This window comes from Augochlora pura, chromosome 6 (assembly GCF_028453695.1).
Source record: "Augochlora pura isolate Apur16 chromosome 6, APUR_v2.2.1, whole genome shotgun sequence".
Classification (NCBI taxonomy): Eukaryota; Metazoa; Arthropoda; class Insecta; order Hymenoptera; family Halictidae; genus Augochlora; species Augochlora pura.
The window spans coordinates 5,509,625-5,526,567 of NC_135777.1; the positions used below are offsets into that span (position 1 = coordinate 5,509,625).

Consider the following 16,943-nt stretch of genomic DNA (forward strand, 5'->3'; position numbering starts at 1 on the left):
AAATTAATGTTCACTTCGAGTAATATTGTTTTAATGTAATAGAATTCAGTATATTGAATATTTTAACCCTTTGCACTCCGCGTCATCATGGATGTTACTTACAAGCGCTTATAAACATTTATATTATTATATAATAATATACTATATATTATTATATAATAATATACTATATAGTATACGTTATAAAATGTATGTATGTATATATAATATTATTATAATAATATTTGATTTATATGAATTTATAGACATCGAGAAATAGTTGCAAATCGCTAATAAACTTTAATGTTTAGTCATATACTAGAATTACGATGTCCCCTGAGAGGGGACAACGGAGTGCAAGGGGTTAATATACTTCTTCAGAAAAACGAAAAACTTCGCCGTGCCCAGCGGACGTCGCGACTTAATACGTGTCGTACCGTAGGCCGGTGCATGCCAAAGTCTGTCGTAGCCGAAGGGTTAACCAGGGGTCGCAATTAACTAAAACGCTCGAAAACTTTAGCAACAGATTCCCGGCTACGAAACCGGACTGCCTCCGCGCGCGCCACGGACTGCATTAAGAGGAAGAACAATATCGGTTATTCGAGAATCACTTTGGCATTGAGAAGCATAAAAATGCCGGGGCACTGTGGGTACCGAGCGGGTCGTTTCTGATTATTCGCGCGATCGTAAACGAGATTCCAGCACGTTTCCCGAAGGGAACGACCGATCGAAGCGCCGCGGAGCGTTTGCCGCGACCCGTATCTCGAGTGTAATGGGGGAAGAAGAAGAGAAGAAGAGAAGAAGAGCCAGAAGAAGAAGAAGAAGAAGAAGAAAGAATGACCGGTCGGAAGCGAAGGAAACACAATGAAGGGGCGACCGTAGCGAGAAGGAGAAACAAAGGAATCGAAGGTCGGCTGCGAGAGCGAGACGGAAAGGGTGGCAGCAGCGGAATGAAGGCGCGAAGTAGAATCCGCGCGCAGAAACGTAGAGCCGAGCAGTTCTCGCTAGGAGAACCTGAGATCGTGAAAATCGATTTTGAAACTAGTGCGACTTCGAGCCGAGAATATTCGAAATACGATTCTTATTTCGATTTTTCGAAATGGCATTCGATTTCTTCGGGTATTTCGAGGTTCTGCTTTAAACGATCCATTTATTCGACTAGTTGCTTAACCCTCTCAATACCGAACAACGATATCTCGCTATCGAACGATAGTTTTCTTAATATTTTTATATTTTTATTAAACAACAATTCTCCTTTTTTTAAATTTCTTATTTACCAGGCTTTTCAAAATTCTTGCGATCTCTTTCCGAAACTTTATCAAACTTCGTCAAACGAGTTTCAACCCTTTATGGTCGGAGCCGTTTTAACTGAAATCGAACATATTTGTCCAAACTTACAGCGTTCCCATTTTGCATAATCTGATGCATTCGCCGCGTTACGGAATTGAATTATGCGACTTGTGCAACAGTTAACAGGCTCTTAACAATTTTTCGAATGCGAATAATCTCGGTAAAAATTATTTTGAAACGTGGCACGATAATTTTCAGTGGCGCCTTGAGTCGCCGCTCGACCGCAAAGGGTTAAACGTTCCGCTCGGATACAGACTCTTTCGGCCGCTACCAAGCGGGTGAAATATTTCAAGTTTAGAAACCGGCATTCCTTGCACGTTATCCACGCGGAGCCGGTTTGAAAAATCCTGGCGCGGGTGTATTCCGATATTACGTAGTTAGCGCAACTGTAACCGACTCTCGTTACAAAATCGATTAGCACGGGCGTAAGTTGCGAGGCCGAGGACACCGGCGTGGTCTTTTCCGTTTGATCGGTGGCGCGCGATGCAATTTGTGTGTTCCCTGGTCTCTCTCTCTCTCTCTTACTCTCTCTCTCTCTCTCTCTCTCTCTCGCCCGCAAGTTCGCGCGGCTCGTCTGGAGCCGACTCCCCGGCGTTGGCTGCACGTTTTTCGAAATACAAGAAAGTTATGAAATATCGTGAGCGCCGCGAAACTTTTAATGCGAGGTCCCGTAGCTAGGTTGCTCTCTCCCGCGGCATCCCCCCACACACACACACACCGGGGTCCCTCTCCTTCTTCTCCCTTTCTCGCTGCCCTCCTATATAGAATACACCTGGCCGTATAACCGGGAGGAGGCCGGTCCGCTTGTGTGGCTTGGGGTGGCGCGGCTAACTTTTTTATTAAAAAAGTTTTCCGAAATAAAAATCAGACCCGCCGCAGCCGCTCTCTCTCGCCGGAGAAAGGGAGCGAGAAAAAGTGTGTGCACGAGAGCTAGATAGAGAGAGAGAGAGAGGGACGCGGACCGAGGCCTTTCTCCCCGTTCCGTCCCGACCGTCGCCGTACCCCTCCGGGCTGCGAACGCCCACGCTCTCGCACAAGAATATACACTCCGGCAAAGGCAACGTACCCGCATACAAGTTCGCGGTCGCATACACGGAATCGTATTAGGAAGACGCATCTGCCGGCAGGCTCCTCGCGGTCGTTTCTCATCCGCGAGAGGGCTAACGGGGACGAGAAACCCGAGCAACTTTGATTTCTGCATAAGGCTCGTTACGTGATCCACGGCGCATTGGCGTAATAAACCGTGGGCCCCGAACGCTTTAGACCGTACATGGACAACCCACAGTGGCATCGGAACGTTTCCCTTGAAGCAACGATGAAATCATCGACGCTACGTCACAGTGGACCTCAGATGTACAAGCTGTGCTCCGGTGCGATATTTTTCGACGAAGGTTTTCGAATCCGCGACCGTCAGCCATTTTGAACGTCTTTTTACTCGACGCCCCACGTCACAGTGACCTATGTTCGATGAATCATTTTCGCTGGTCTCGTCGCTTTTCTATACACGCACTGTACACGTGCCGTGTGTCTAATAGCGTGCACACAGTCTTCACATGCTGTCTTTTTTCTATTTTTACAGTTGCATCAATCCGAGAATTGTACGACATATAGCTTTACATAGGAAGCACGACGCGACGAAGGGTTAACGCGAATGCTCAAGGTTATGTCAGGTTATGTATATTACGACTACGTTCTCTCTCTCTTTCTTTTTTCCCCTGATCTCGTTTCCGTGAAAAGGTTCTTTGATTTCGAGAGAACGTCGCAGCTTTTCCTCGTCGTGCTTCGATCCGGATCGCGTCGCGATCGAGCTTTTATCAATCCGCTGAGAAGCTTTGAGAAACGGCAAGGCGTTTAGAAGCCGAATGAGTCACGCGCCCAGTCGACTTCCTCTCGCATCTTCGAGAATTCCTCCGCCGAACGGGCGTGGGCGACTCTCACCCTGGGTGCGCTCAGGATTGTCCTCGGAGCCCAGACGCGACCCACGGCGAAACATTTACCCCGAAAACGCGGCAAACGTGCTCACCCATATATTAACAAATTTTGAGTGCGATTTATTTCATAGTACGGTTATATATCAAGAAATTAAATTAACCCTTTTTACTATTGGTATAACCTCTTATACAATATAATAACGAGTCAGACTCGTGATACAAATTTCATGCATCATACAAATTTAATTTTTACTAAATATGAATATAGCTAATTTATTTCAAATCGAAAGCAAATATGATTCTTCTGTTGTCGAAGAAACGAAAATAAATAAAGAAAATAGAAGAATTGTATTATATTATATAGGAATTGTCTAGTCCTATTTAAAGAAAGTGTTAACACATCCGGGCTATTTTTTCCTTAAATTTTCATACAAGTCAGGGTATTTTAGCAATGCAAAGATATTTCAACATATATGCCGTACTTCAACGAGTCAGACCCGCGATGGAGATTTACAATAATAAGCAGTTGTATACGTATGTTCATCTATTCTTTTAAGTATTAATTAAATTTCATTCTCTCGTCACCGATATTTAAACAGTCGAGTAGATGTAAGCACACGATGAATATAAAATTACTTTTTCTTCTCAAACGTTAGTGCGATCGAAAGAATTCTAGTCATGGTAATTGTAGAGAAAATGATAAAGCAAGAGGTTGAAACGAGAATTCCCGATGCGAATGTGTTAAGAATGAATAAATTCTAATTAACACGGCATGAAAGGAATCATAGTGCAAGGGGTTAAAGTAATGTAAGTAAATGAAAATAAATGAAAGTAAATGAAATTGAAATGAAATTGAAATGAAATGAAATTGAAACGAATCAGGGACCACGACAGCATCAAGTACAGTCGCGAAAGGCCAAAGTGGTTCGCGAGGGGGGTCGCACGACTTTCGGAACACCCTGTATACAGTGGCAGACGTCTGAAGTGTCTCGAGCACATTTGGAGCGGCCGAGCGTGGCCGTCCATCCACCATAATGCATATCGTAGGTACGATTTATATTATCTCGGAATGCGATGTTGCGCGGGGTCCCGCCATAGGCGTCGTTGTCTGTCGGCGGGCGATAACGTTGCCAATCCGGCCGGGCATTAAGTGCAGTCGATCGGCTCAATAAGCGTCGCGTTTTAAAGCGTCCGGCGTGACTAAGCGTCTGAAAGAGATTCGAAAGTCCGGGGCGTAACTGCGTTTCCCGGGACGTTGTGTATCACCGGGAGAGCCAATTTATGCCGCATCTAGACATAAGCGTCGCCTTTATGGTCCGCCACGACCGGACGACATGGGACGTTTTTCTTCGAAATGAAACCGTTTCCAGCCAACGGAGAGAGAGAGAGAGAGCGAGAGAGAGAGAGGAGAGCGCGGCCAAGTTCTAATTGAACGAAAGGGCATCTTCGCGAGCCGCGTCTTGGCGTTCGAGGACCATAGTTACTTATAGTTTATATTTACAGTTCACCAGATGTGTGCGAGTGTGCGTATTTAGAGAAATTTGCAGAGCACCGGGGAACAACCGTTTTATCCTCGCTTAAACGAGCATCTTTACCGGTCTGAATAATTGCAAATGAAAATGCTCGAGAAATCCTGGCGCATTTCCGCGACGATGGGAATTAGTTTCTCGAGGTGAAACGAGAACCGTAAGCTCGGACGCGGTCCAAGGTGTCCTCGTCGATATGGGTCAACCGAAAAACCGCGGCCAACGGTTCCCCCCCCCCCCCCCTCCTCTCCCTTGTCCGGCGGCAGTAGTGTGTCCACTGTGCGCTCCGGTAAAACGCCGTTTGTTGGAGCGGCGCGTATGCAAGCATCGCGGCCACACAAAACACGAAGGGAGAGACACAGGAAGAGAGCGCCGCGAGCGGGGCCACCGCGGAGAGAAAAGAGCCGTGCGTACAATCGGAGGAACTGCGAAAGCGACGCGGGGCGTCGTGGCGAAGGGTACCAACCGGAGTCAGCAGTCGGAGGAGGAAGGTGAGGCGGACGAGGAGGATGAGGAGGATGAGGAGGCAGGCCTGGAGGTGGAGGAGAAGGAGGATGAGACGCGGAGCAGCCGCGGAGGAGGTGGTGGAGGATGAAGAGGACGAGGAGGAACGAGGCGGAGGAGGCGCAGGCACATAAAGAGAGAGAGAGAGAGAGAGTAAGAGAGAGAGAGAGGAACGAAGCGGAGGCGGCTCGTTCGGGGGATCTTTATCAAAGTCAACGCACGCCGGTCACCATGGCAACGAAATTGGATTTTTTTTCGAAGTTTTTTCGGCCCTTCTCGCCGGCGCCCATTCCCCGAAGGGGGAGAGACAGAGAGCGGGTGGAGGCTCGACGGAGGAGATGGCGGTGGCGGTGTCGGCGGCGGTGGCGAACGGGAAAGTGGTAGGAGAGGCCGGAGGAAAAGAGAACAGGGGGAAAGAGAGAGAGAGAGAGAGAGAGAAAGAGAGTATCGAGAAGGTCGGGGAGGCTCTGACGAACGGCGACCGGGGAAGCCAATAATTCGAATTGAGAACAGCCAATGGCCGTGCATCTGATTTTTTGTCGTATCATCGTCGAGGTCGTCCGCCCTCTCCCCGAGTCCCCCCGCGTCGCTCCCGCGCCCACCCCCGCCGCCCGTCTAGCGGCCGCGCGACGAAAGGGGCCGCTCTGCCTGGCTTTTTGTAAAATCTCCCATCCTCCACCATCGTCGGCGCCGCCGCCACCACCACCACCACGACCCGCCGCCACCGTCGCCGCCGCCACCATCGTTGCGTCCTGCTCCTCCGTCTTCTTCTCCACCGCCTCCTACCGTCGTTCCAACTCCTCGTTGTCCTGGCGCTCCTACGGTGTTTCGCCGGGGCATGCACTGGCGGCCGCAGGATGCGTGCATCGGGATCGGGATGCATCGTCGCCGGTGGCTACCTAGCCGCAAGAGCTACCCACCGCGCGCGAGCAAGACGGAGAGACGTCGATCTAGATCCGCTAACCTCCGACCCCGGGGGCCCAACCGCGAGGGAACCGCCTCCATTCCTCCGTGAATCTCGGCCTCCGGCCGATACTAATTTCGTACCCGGCCGCGGACGGTGGTTTCTACGACCCGCGGCGACGGGGGTCGCCGGTAGGAGACGATAAGGACACACACGGCAGACTGGTCCTGGCAAGGCGGTCTCTCTATTTGTGCGCGCGAACCCTCATTACGATTTCAACGACGTCCAGAACAGGAAGGACCTGGCACCACCGTCCAAATATAAATGGCCTGTGGTATTACAAAAATACTCGCGGCCGTGTTCCTCGTCACCGTGTGCGACACCTTCATCCCCTCTGGGACGCGGACTAGGCCACGTCCTACGTCGTCGTCGGCCGGCCAGCCCCTGTCTCCGAGCCGGATAGGCGCAGCCCGGCACCTTCTCGGGTCGCGTTCGACCCGAGAGCCTCTTCCTCCGCGGAATCTCGCGAGTATCGCGTACCGCCCGCTCTCCCTTCCCCCCCCCCCCCCTCCCCCGGGCCGGCAGTTCCTATCCGAGCCGGTGCCCGCCGCGCGGCCCGAGTTCAAAGCTCCAAGAGCGGGAAAGAGTGCGAGAGAACTTCCGGCGGCGCGATCCGGCGCGCCAGACATTCCGTGGCTGCAAAGTTCGAGCCCGAGGCTCTCGGTCTTAATGGCGGCGGAAGCGTGTTTTAGGGTTCTCGATCTCGCGTCGGACCGGGTCGCCGCTTACGCGATCGCGTCGTTTCGTATACACGGCTGGACCTGTCTAGACCCGTTGAGTTGGGGGCAGTTTAGCGTGAATCTCGTTGACCGTCAACAGCGTCATGAGCAAGAGAGTCTCAAATACCGATACACCTGCCTACATTATACAGTGCTTTATAGCACTGTTCAGAAAGACCAAAAAGAAGGTATTGCATATTATAGCACATCAATGACTCAAGCATTTCCTAGGAAATATCAGAAATGTATCTAAGGAATGTGCTAATTATACAGTGCGTGGGCACAGTGACTGTTTCCGTGACGGCACTGGAGTATTTTGCCCTACCATCCCGTTGGTGCGTGAGAAGGTGCTCGACACCCGCCACCAACGGATCAAATTAATATTCGATATAAAACATGCCGAAGTTTATCAATGGTTCAGACCTTAAATAACGAATGTACAGAAGATGCCTTCCCTGAATTGGGTTATTAACCCTCTTAGTACCGAACAACGACATATCGTTGTTCGCTATTGTCGGAAAGATAGTTTTCTTAATATTTTTATTAAACAACAATTTCATTTCTTATTTCTTCTCCCTTTTCGAATTTGTTATTTATCAGGCTTCTCATAATTCTTGCAATTTTTTTCCGAAACTTTGTCAAACTTCGCCAAACAAGTTTTAAACATTTCGCTCAGATACAGACTCTTTTGACCGGTACTAAGAGGGTTAAGATAACATAAGAAGGCAAACATAAGAGCAGAAGACTGCAGTGGGTGAACGTGGTGCAGTCACCCACAAGGTGTAACCGATGTAGGTAAAGAGGCATGAAGGTGTGGGTCTTCATGGCTGTTTTGATTTTTATGTTGCTACACCTCAGTGGCAATTGAATATCGTACAGTAAAAGTCCTTCCGCCGTCGAGAGGCGAGACTGGGAACTCTGGACCTGCGAAGTGGACCAACCCGGCACCTTCGCAGGGGGTATTACCGCTGCTTTTCCAACGACTGGCATAAGCACAAAGCAAACTATGCTACGCTTCGTTCCGGCCTGAGCGGACCTTTTGGCTGTTCAGCTCTATGTAGACAATAAGTGTCTAGACCCGTTGACCACCTTTCCCTGCCCCTTCGAAGCCAAAACATCCTCTTTCGTGCGACTCGCACCTTCCTACGGACTCGCCCCGCGAACGACAGCCTCCATCCGATCAACCAAAACGCTCGATCATTCGTCTCATCGGACAAATCGTCGTCGTAAAAAAATCGCGGCACAAATTATTCCGAAAGATTTCGCGCGCACGGCTGGCGTTACGTAAGCGAACCCCCGCGGTGTCGCAACGAGTTCCGACGCTCGTTGAGAATCGTTTAAAAATAATGGACGGGGGTGAAGAAGAAGAGGAGAAAAAATACATGGTAAACGATCGGCCGCGAGGGAGCTCATTGAGGAACGATTCGAGGCCGAGGCGTGTGTGCGCTGCCGGGAACGGACTCGATCCTCGTGAAAGTAAGACACGCTATTGATCGGTGTTAACAGCCGGAAGTAACGCGATACGCTATTGACACGTTATAAATAAGAAAGAGGCAGGCAGGCACAGCCCGTAGTGGCCGGGCCGGTACACGCTTTACAACGGAGGCCGGTTGGCAGGCGGCGCGCACACACACACAAACACACATACACACAACAGGGCGGCGGTGGTGGTGGTGTTCTTTTTAAATCGCGTACGCGGGCAACGTTAACGGCGTCGATCGGGGGGCGGGGGCATCGTCGAGCAGCGTCGAGTCGCGTGCGCATCCAGAATTATTTAATAAGCATGCATAAGCGTTTGTTTATGCGCCGCCGAGGGGGGTGCGCGCCTCTCCCCTTCTTCCTCTTTCGGCGGGGCAAGGAGAGGGCGAGAGAACCGGCTATCGATCCAGAAAGATTCCGCGCGCGCGGGGAACACGGAAACGCGTGCGTGTCTGTGGGATCGGTCGAACGCGGAAAAAAAAAGAAAAAAGAAGGAAAAGGAAAAGAAAGAAACGCCGAGGCCCGCGCCCCGGCCGCGCGCACGGATTCCGCTTAATATTCCATGAAACGAGGAGGGCTCCGCCGTTCGCGGCCGTATTCCCGGCGCGTTATTCGTGTCAACCATCTGTGCGAGCCTCGGACGCGAACCGGTGCACGCGTCCGGCGCAGGCCGTCGACGACGACGACGCGCCGGTGTGTTTGCGACTATAGTCGAACGGATGAACTCTTCGAGAGATCGATCGGCTCTCTCTCGTTCCTCTACCGTTCCTCGACGCTGTCTTATATGCCAGTTCTGCGTGAAACGCTCCTTTTCGACCCCGCACCGCTCGCGCAAACACGGGTACCCCCCCTCCTCCTCCCACGGATAATCCATATCAGAGCCGAGAAACACCCGAGAGAGGAACAATTCCTTACGGAGAGCCCTCGATCCTTGACCCGTCCCCGGCTACCAGGCTAAGACACGCGCTCTCGACGTTCTTTTCTAAATGCTAATCTTTCTGCTCCCGGGTCTAAGGTCGCTCGTCATTCACTGCATTTGTCTCGTTAGCCGCTCGGATAAAAAGAAACGATAACGATGTCGCGCGGCTCGTTCCGCTGGAACGTCCGATTCCGTAACAGCCGCGAACGCGCGCGCCTGTGTCGGTGCCTGCTGTTTAGGGTTAAGGTGAGCTCGACACCGGACACGTTTTTTTTTCCACGGATGTGAGAAATGTCCGCGCGAAAACGCTTTTGGTCAAAGTTTCGAATCCTCTACTAGTTAAGATACGCGGTAGATCTTTTTATCTGCTGGGAAATAAGAGAACTGTTTATCACTAAACGTACCGGCATTTTTCTATACCTAATCTTACCATAGAATTTTCGTCGGTGAAAAATAAGCTACGAGAAAAACGGAAAGTGGGGAAATTGAATAATCGGATGATATAAGAATTTACAGAAAGTCAAATGACGGACAGAAATAATAAATGTAAGAATTAGAAAAGTAAATTTTCAAAAGGGGTCATTTGACCCCTCTTGATACGTTTAGTGTTATATAAGTTCAGCCCATTGTTCGCGCGTGCGAACCAGTTCGAGAGTTAACATTTGCGCGAATCTGTCGACGAGCGCGCTCACGGATCGATTAGGATTTTATTCGGCAATTTCTTCGACGCGTCGTTTAACGATCTTCGTCGCCGACTAACGAGTCTACTAAAACTCTATCGTTAGCCGATCGATCGACCTTTCACGAGCGATTCTCTCTGCGCAAATATTTCGTTCCATCTACGCGTCGCCTTCTTTGGCAAAGCGTTCCGTTGAACGAGAAAGGTTGAACGAGAAAGCGAACTAAACCGAATCGATGATCCGACGTAAATGCAACTGTTAGTTAGGTCGCCGAGACGAAACCGTTAAAAATCATTGAAACTCACAGCCCTGGCCGAGTCGCGGGTCGACGGCTATAACCCGTTAGGTTATAGACCGCAGCCGGAGCTAGCGCCTCTATAACCAGGTCTCCGTCTTCGTGGAACCTTTCTCGTCGACGGTTGCGAGAGGAGCCTGGTTAAGAGAATTTCTTTCGCCGGTGAAAAAACAAAAAAAACAGGCAAGAACTCGATGGAAAAAAAAGGCGAGTCGTCGTCGTCGTCGTCGTCGTCGGCGGAAGAATTATGACACCGCTCCGAGGGTTTTCGATTATAGAGGCGTTCGTTTCGCCTGCTGGATTACACGGGATTACACCTCGTTAGGAGAGCGGCGTGTGCTGCATGCGTCCGCGTTGCATACGACTCGTTTGCATATTCATCGTCGGTAAGTTAATCATTGTAGCCGATAAAAACGTCGGACGGCGGAGCGACGCGTGACGTCAACGCGGCAAAACAGATTTTCTCGTGACGAGAGGCGAGAGGCGCGAGGCGACGAGGCAGAGAGCCGGGCCGCCGCTCGTCGACGCTGCATTTCCAAAGAATCGGCAGCCCCGGCGGTGCTCCTCTGCACGTGCCGTTTAAAATGCAACAGGTTTTCGGGCACTACGGGGATGCGAGCGGGATGGGGTTCACGGGTTCTACGATCTGCCCGGAGAGCATTCCTCCGGAGATATCCAGGAGCCTCGCCCTATTCTGTCCTGGCTCTCTCTCTCTCCCTCTCTCTCTCTCTCTATCTCTCTCTATCTATCTCTCTCTCTCTCTCTGCCTCGCCCCGGATGACCCGCTGGCTTTTACACTTTTACCAAAGCGGCCACCGCGGCCGGGCCGTGCTTAACGAGGATAACAACGATCGCCGTCAAACGGCCTGCTCTCGGAATAGAACCGCTCCAGTTCAGTTCCACGACCTTTCCAATCGTGCTAAAAATTTCGCGCAGACCCGCGGGAGCGCGCGTCTTCGTGTTCCAGTTCTTCGTCCATTCACGTCTTCCGCTTCAGGACTTCTCCAAATAAAACCCCGGCGTCCCGTCGACGGTTAATTAATAGGTCGAGCCGAATGCTCCTGCGATTTTAATTTCGATTCAACTCGATCTCGGTACCTTTGACTTTTTCACAGCCGTGTTCCTTTATTCTTTACCCACCTTCTTGATCTTTCTGTAACAACTCTGTGATTGAACGCGCCACGATTTTTCGAAAAATTACTCGAAACGGGACGTATTTTAATCGAAATCGAAGGCGAGAAATAACTGCATGCCGAGTTATTTTTACTCGGCTCGATCATTGTTATTCACCTGTTATTTCTACTAAAACTTGCTGTATTATCTGGAATTGTTAACACTAGGTTTACGGAATCCGTCAAAATGACGGCTCACTGATTTGTTAACGTGCTATTATTCAGATTTTAAAGATACGTTTATTGCTTATTTATCCATTATATTTACTATAATTATATACTATAATTATAGTAAATTATATACTATAATTATATACTAAAATTATAGTATATAATTATATACTATATTTATTTATTTATCGGTTACATTAACGATTAGAATAAATCGTTACTTTCATAAACAAATATAAAACGGCTGCTTTTATTACTCCGTAAACCTAGGGTTAATAATCGTATATAATAATAGAACAAATTCGTTACGGACCATTCTCGTGGTGGAAATTAATTCTTTAATTCTAGATTTGTTATAAACTATTTTTCAGCCCATTAAATAAACATGCAAGCATGTACCATAGCTGGTAAGGCACGGAATGTGTTAATAGCGGAACCGTCGCAAAAGTTGGCGCGACCCATTTCGAATCTTTCGCCGCGCCGTTGGACGTAACCGGTAGCGATTGTTAACGAATCGTATCGCAAACGGGAGCGCAGAACGATAACGAAAAAAGGCATGGCCCCAGTGTCCGAAAGAACGATAAGTTGTCTCGCGGTTCTTCCAAAAACCGATACCAAGCTTCCCCCAGCGACCCAATAATAATAGCTCTTCTTCTTCGCGAAGTTAGTTACGCGAACTGTCTATACCGCGGAACTTTGTTGCGAATCACGCGATCCAGTTAATCGAACGGCTCGAACAGCGAAAAAAGTGGATGAGTAGGTTTCCCGTCGCCTCAAAACCTCGCACAATAATTCCTGTACCGGCTAACAACCGGCAGCTCGATGCCGCGAGACTTCGCGTTTCGACACGAGCTTCTTTTTTTACCGCGGGAAGCCGCCGCCTCGTGTCCCATTCGCGGATCTATAAAACCAGCTCGCAAAAAAGACGAAAAGTGCGCAATCCGGTCGATTAGTATTCATGAATCGTTACGAGCACATGTGATTAGGATCGAGAATCTGGCGGTGCTTTTTTCTGAATAAAACAATGCGAGCGTAAATGCACCGTTCAATGATTCCCTTGATATAAGAAGATCCGTTTCGGTCTTCTTTCTATTTTCTGTCCCCTGACACGCTATTTGTATCGTTGACGCGAGAATTAACAAACTTTATTACGTTCTCAAACTACCGCGGTCTCGTTGCGGGGATGTAAAAATGGGTCGCGGTCTATTAATCGTTCAAATATAACCACGTTTTCTCTTCCTCCTAGAAAATTACATTTCTCGTCGCTCGCAGTGTTTTTCTACGAATCCGTCCCAATTATGCGAATCACCGAGAACTTCCTTTATCGGGTTCCGTGGAAATTTACTTTTTCCATGTCGCACCGTTTTGTATAAATTTGACATAATTTTTTTATATTTTTGGTAGGTCGCGAAAGCGTTTAGAATCCGTCCGCGTGAATAAATTCCGGTCGCTAAATACGGAAGGGATCTTCAGCGGTGGAATCGCGACGATTCGCAACCTGTCGTTCTGTCTCGCATCGATTTCGAGTCGGGACTGTCGCGGGAAGTAAACAGGAAAAACGCTTCCTCGTCCGACGCCGTGTTTTCGAGATAATACGGTTCAAAGATTACACGCCGCGCTATTGGCTGGCGCGTCCGATCACGGCCTGCCGGGGATCTGCCTCTCCTCGCTCCCCTGGACGTCCGAGGAGAATGTCTTCGAATCTCTCGTCGAAAACGAAGCGGCGAAACCCGAGCGAACGCGATTCGTTTTCCTTCGCGAATTCCTGCGCCTCGAATCGCGCGCTCCAGTTTGCGCAACGTGTAAAAAGTAGAAAAGAGTATCCCGATTCGAGGCGGTATCTGGGTCGAACGTTCCTGCATCTCGAGAACGAAGAAATAATTGCAACGTTGCCGAGAGGGTGAGAACTGGTCGAACAACCGGATACGCGTTGATGCTATATAAAAATATAAGTCGAAAATACCGAATCGATTATTTTTCGAGGTTTCGTTTTCGAGAGGGAACTAGGTCGAAAAAATAATGCTACCGAGCGCGGAGCAAGCGGCGCGCCTGGTCATGACACACATGCTACTTTTAATTCTACTTGTCACGTCGAATGCAATCCGCGCGAACTCGAGACGCATCTTCCAGCAGGATTTTCTCGAAAGCGGAGCCTGGAATGGAAAAATGTTGTTCCTACTTTTCGACTAATTTCTCGACGTGGAATCGAACAGGTAGACGACACCTCGAAGCGACGTTCTGGAAAGAGTATCACCTGACCGGGGACAAGGACGGAATGGGCTGGCATTTAAGCGAGAGTCTGGTAGCAGAAAATGTTCCCGCCGCGCGGCGAGGCGAGGCGAGGCAAGCTGACAAACAAGAGCTGGTAGCTGGCAGGTCACGTGTACGGTTATCAGCGCGTAGGATCGCGAAGCGGTGGCGAAAAATCGAATCTTCGTCCGATCGATTCGCACAGCTGGTTTTCCACGAGCGGCACGTACGCGCGAGCTGACAGAATAAACAAGGGTGGCCCCGGCGTGTGTGCGTGCCGGGGCCACGCCACGGCACGGCACACACCGCGCCACGCCACGCCATGCCACGCGGTGCCAGCGATGGGATCGACGAACTCTCGAGCGAGCCAATCTCGAGCGACGCGCGGAACCGGAACGCGGTCGAGTCGGCGCTCGCGAAAACCGAGCGCGATGACGAATCACGAGCGTCGTCGATTTCGAAGATCCCTGGAAGATAACCGAGAGCCGGGAACCCCCCCATTGATCGACTATCGGCGAGGCGCGAGATACGATCGATCGGATCCGTCCAAGGCAACGGAAACACCGGGATGCGTGTGTTCCGAGAGAGTCCGCTGCGAGTTGCTGCGTGAACGCAACCAGCGTACGCGTAGCGTAGGTTGCAGGACGCACGTGTGTAGGTCTGTCAGCTCGGCTCCCTTCCACGTACGACTTGGCCCCCTCCGTTCGCGCCCCTGACAAAACTCTGGATTCGATTGGTCGAAGCCGCATCCCTCCCGCGTCTCACACGGACTACTCATTCCATTCAGTCACCCGTACGAACTCCGACGCTGCCAGCCACGCTACGACCATGCCGCGTGCTCTCCTTTCCTCTCTCCTTCTCCCCTCTGCCCACCTCCCTTCTCTCTCTCTCTCTCTCTCTTTCTCTCTTTGCCTTATTCTCTCATTCTTTTTCTCGCTCGGTCTTTTTCTACGGCGAGGCAACCGCGTTTCCCTTTCCTTCTCCGACCGACCCGCGTTTACATCCGTCCGAGCTCTCTCGTCCCTCTCTCTCTCTCTCTCTCTCTCTCGCTCTCTCTCACCCACTCTCCGTCAATCTACGCGTCCGTCTCCGTCCCACCGGCGTGTATACACCGACAAAGTGTTATTCACGAAGTTCGTCCCGGTCTAGACCGGTGTCGGGGGGGGGGGGGATCTCCTCGTCGCGCATATACGAGGAAACAGCAACGGTCGCGATCGGTGGCGAAAGAGGAACACGCGCGTCGCGGAAACGTTCGCACAGGTTTCCAACCTGACCTACGCGTGGCACGGCCAGGGGCGACGGATCCGGCGATGCAATGTCATCCGGTCGACACGGCGTGTACGCCGAGAGTTTCGCGTCGAGAGATCCATGGATCTGGGTCGACGTCGTCGTCGACGTCGTCGTCGTCGTCGTCGTCGTCGTCGTCGTCGTAGCGCGCGGTCGGGAGGAGATCGTTGAACGGGTCAGGGCGACGCGTGTCCTTTCGTCGTTCTCTGTCCTGTCATCGGCCAGGCTAGAGGATTAATCGGGAATACGATTACGTACGTACGTGTTGATTGCGACGACTCGTGTTGCTGCTGCTGCTGCTGTTGCCCGCCTCGCTCTTCCCGCGAAGACGACGATGAATCAACGCGGACTACCAGAGGTCCCCGGACGCGTGAATCACTTTTTAGTCACGCGGATGCGGCTGCGGCTGCTGCGGGCGGCGACGGCAACTGCGGCGTCGACTTCTCTCGTCGGTGTCTGAATGCTGCGGTTGACGATGTTGTTGTTGTTGTTGTTGCGGCTGCGGCAGCGTGCTCGGCACAAGTTTGATCCGCGCACTACAAAGGAAACAGTTGGGTGTTTCGACACACTTGGCACAACCTCCCGAAGAACTTTCTACGAAAGCACGCGCGTAAAAAAGCCGATGCTCGTTGCGACGTAGCTCGCGAGTCCGCCACGCGGATCGAACGGAGACATTCGACTGGTCTCGATCGCGCTCGCGTTCGAACTGTCGCGTCTCCGATGATGCCTCTCCTCTGTCTCCCTTTCTCTTGCGCTCGCCCTCTCTCTCTCTCTCTCTCTCTCTCTGTCTATGTCCGTCACCCGTTCTCTCTCTCTCTCTCTCGGATTCACGCGCGTGTCGAAAAGACAGAATATCGGGAGCAGACTCTCTCACGGTGTAATCTATCGCGGCACGAGAAAGCGCGTGGAAAACCGACACGGGGAACGACACTTGGTGCGCTGCCTGCTCCGGAGTCAACGGCGGCGGGATGCGCTATAAAACATAGTGTACAAGTTCGAATAGTCGACTATAGTCTCTTTCAGGTCCGAAGAAGCTCGGCTGGCTGCCTTCGTCGCGCGCAGAGATGCGCGAGACCGCTGTTTCCCCCTTCCCTTTTCCGTTCTCGCTCTTTCACGATTTCCGTCTTTCTCCCCTCCTTCTCCTCCCGCGCTGTCCCTCCTCGCTCTCTCACTCCCCGGTTCCCTCCGTCTCTCTTTCTCTCTCTCTCTCTCTCTCCGGTACTCCTCTCCCCGTTAACCCTGCGGGTCGCGTCTTTATCGCTCGCCGCGTCTTCTCTCGCTCTACACTCGTACCCTTTTGTCCGGGAAGAAACACGCAGGTCGAGGAGCTCGTGGCCTCCGAGAGGCTACGTATACACCGACCGTGGAATCGGTCTAGCGATCGTGGTATTTCAGACGTTGCCCGATCTTCTCGCGCTCTCCTCGCCGCTCAGCGATCGTCCGCGCCCCCGTCCACACCCCCCTCAGATTAACATTGACTCTGCTCCGGGAGACGCGTTCGCGGAAAAACAATTCGACGAACGCGATAAGCAGGGGTCAGCGATCGTTTGCTGCAGCGTACCCGCCGCACACCGATCACGCTGCACGATTCCGCGACGATCCTCCGACACGCCCCGCAGCGCGGACACCGAGAGCAAAATCAGACGAACTTTTTTCTGTTGAAATCGAACGAACAGCTTCAACGTTTACATTCGAAACGCTCCGAGACAGTTGCACG

The 16,943-nt window shown here is 51.2% G+C and overlaps 1 protein-coding gene across 4 annotated transcripts in view; it reads right to left on the reverse strand.

The window, feature by feature from the left end:
* LOC144471467 (uncharacterized) overlaps positions 1–16,943 on the reverse strand; it is a 122,378-nt gene that overhangs the window by 73,418 nt on the left and 32,017 nt on the right. For 2 of the 4 annotated variants that reach the window (XM_078183530.1, XM_078183528.1), the window contains exon 2: positions 15,489–15,762. The exons of 1 other annotated variant lie outside the window; for it this stretch is intronic. The gene's annotated coding sequence lies outside the window, so the exon portion shown is untranslated. Of the gene's footprint in view, positions 1–15,484; positions 15,763–16,943 lie in introns of all 4 variants that reach the window. One more of the 4 variants, XM_078183529.1, reaches the window with a different exon arrangement.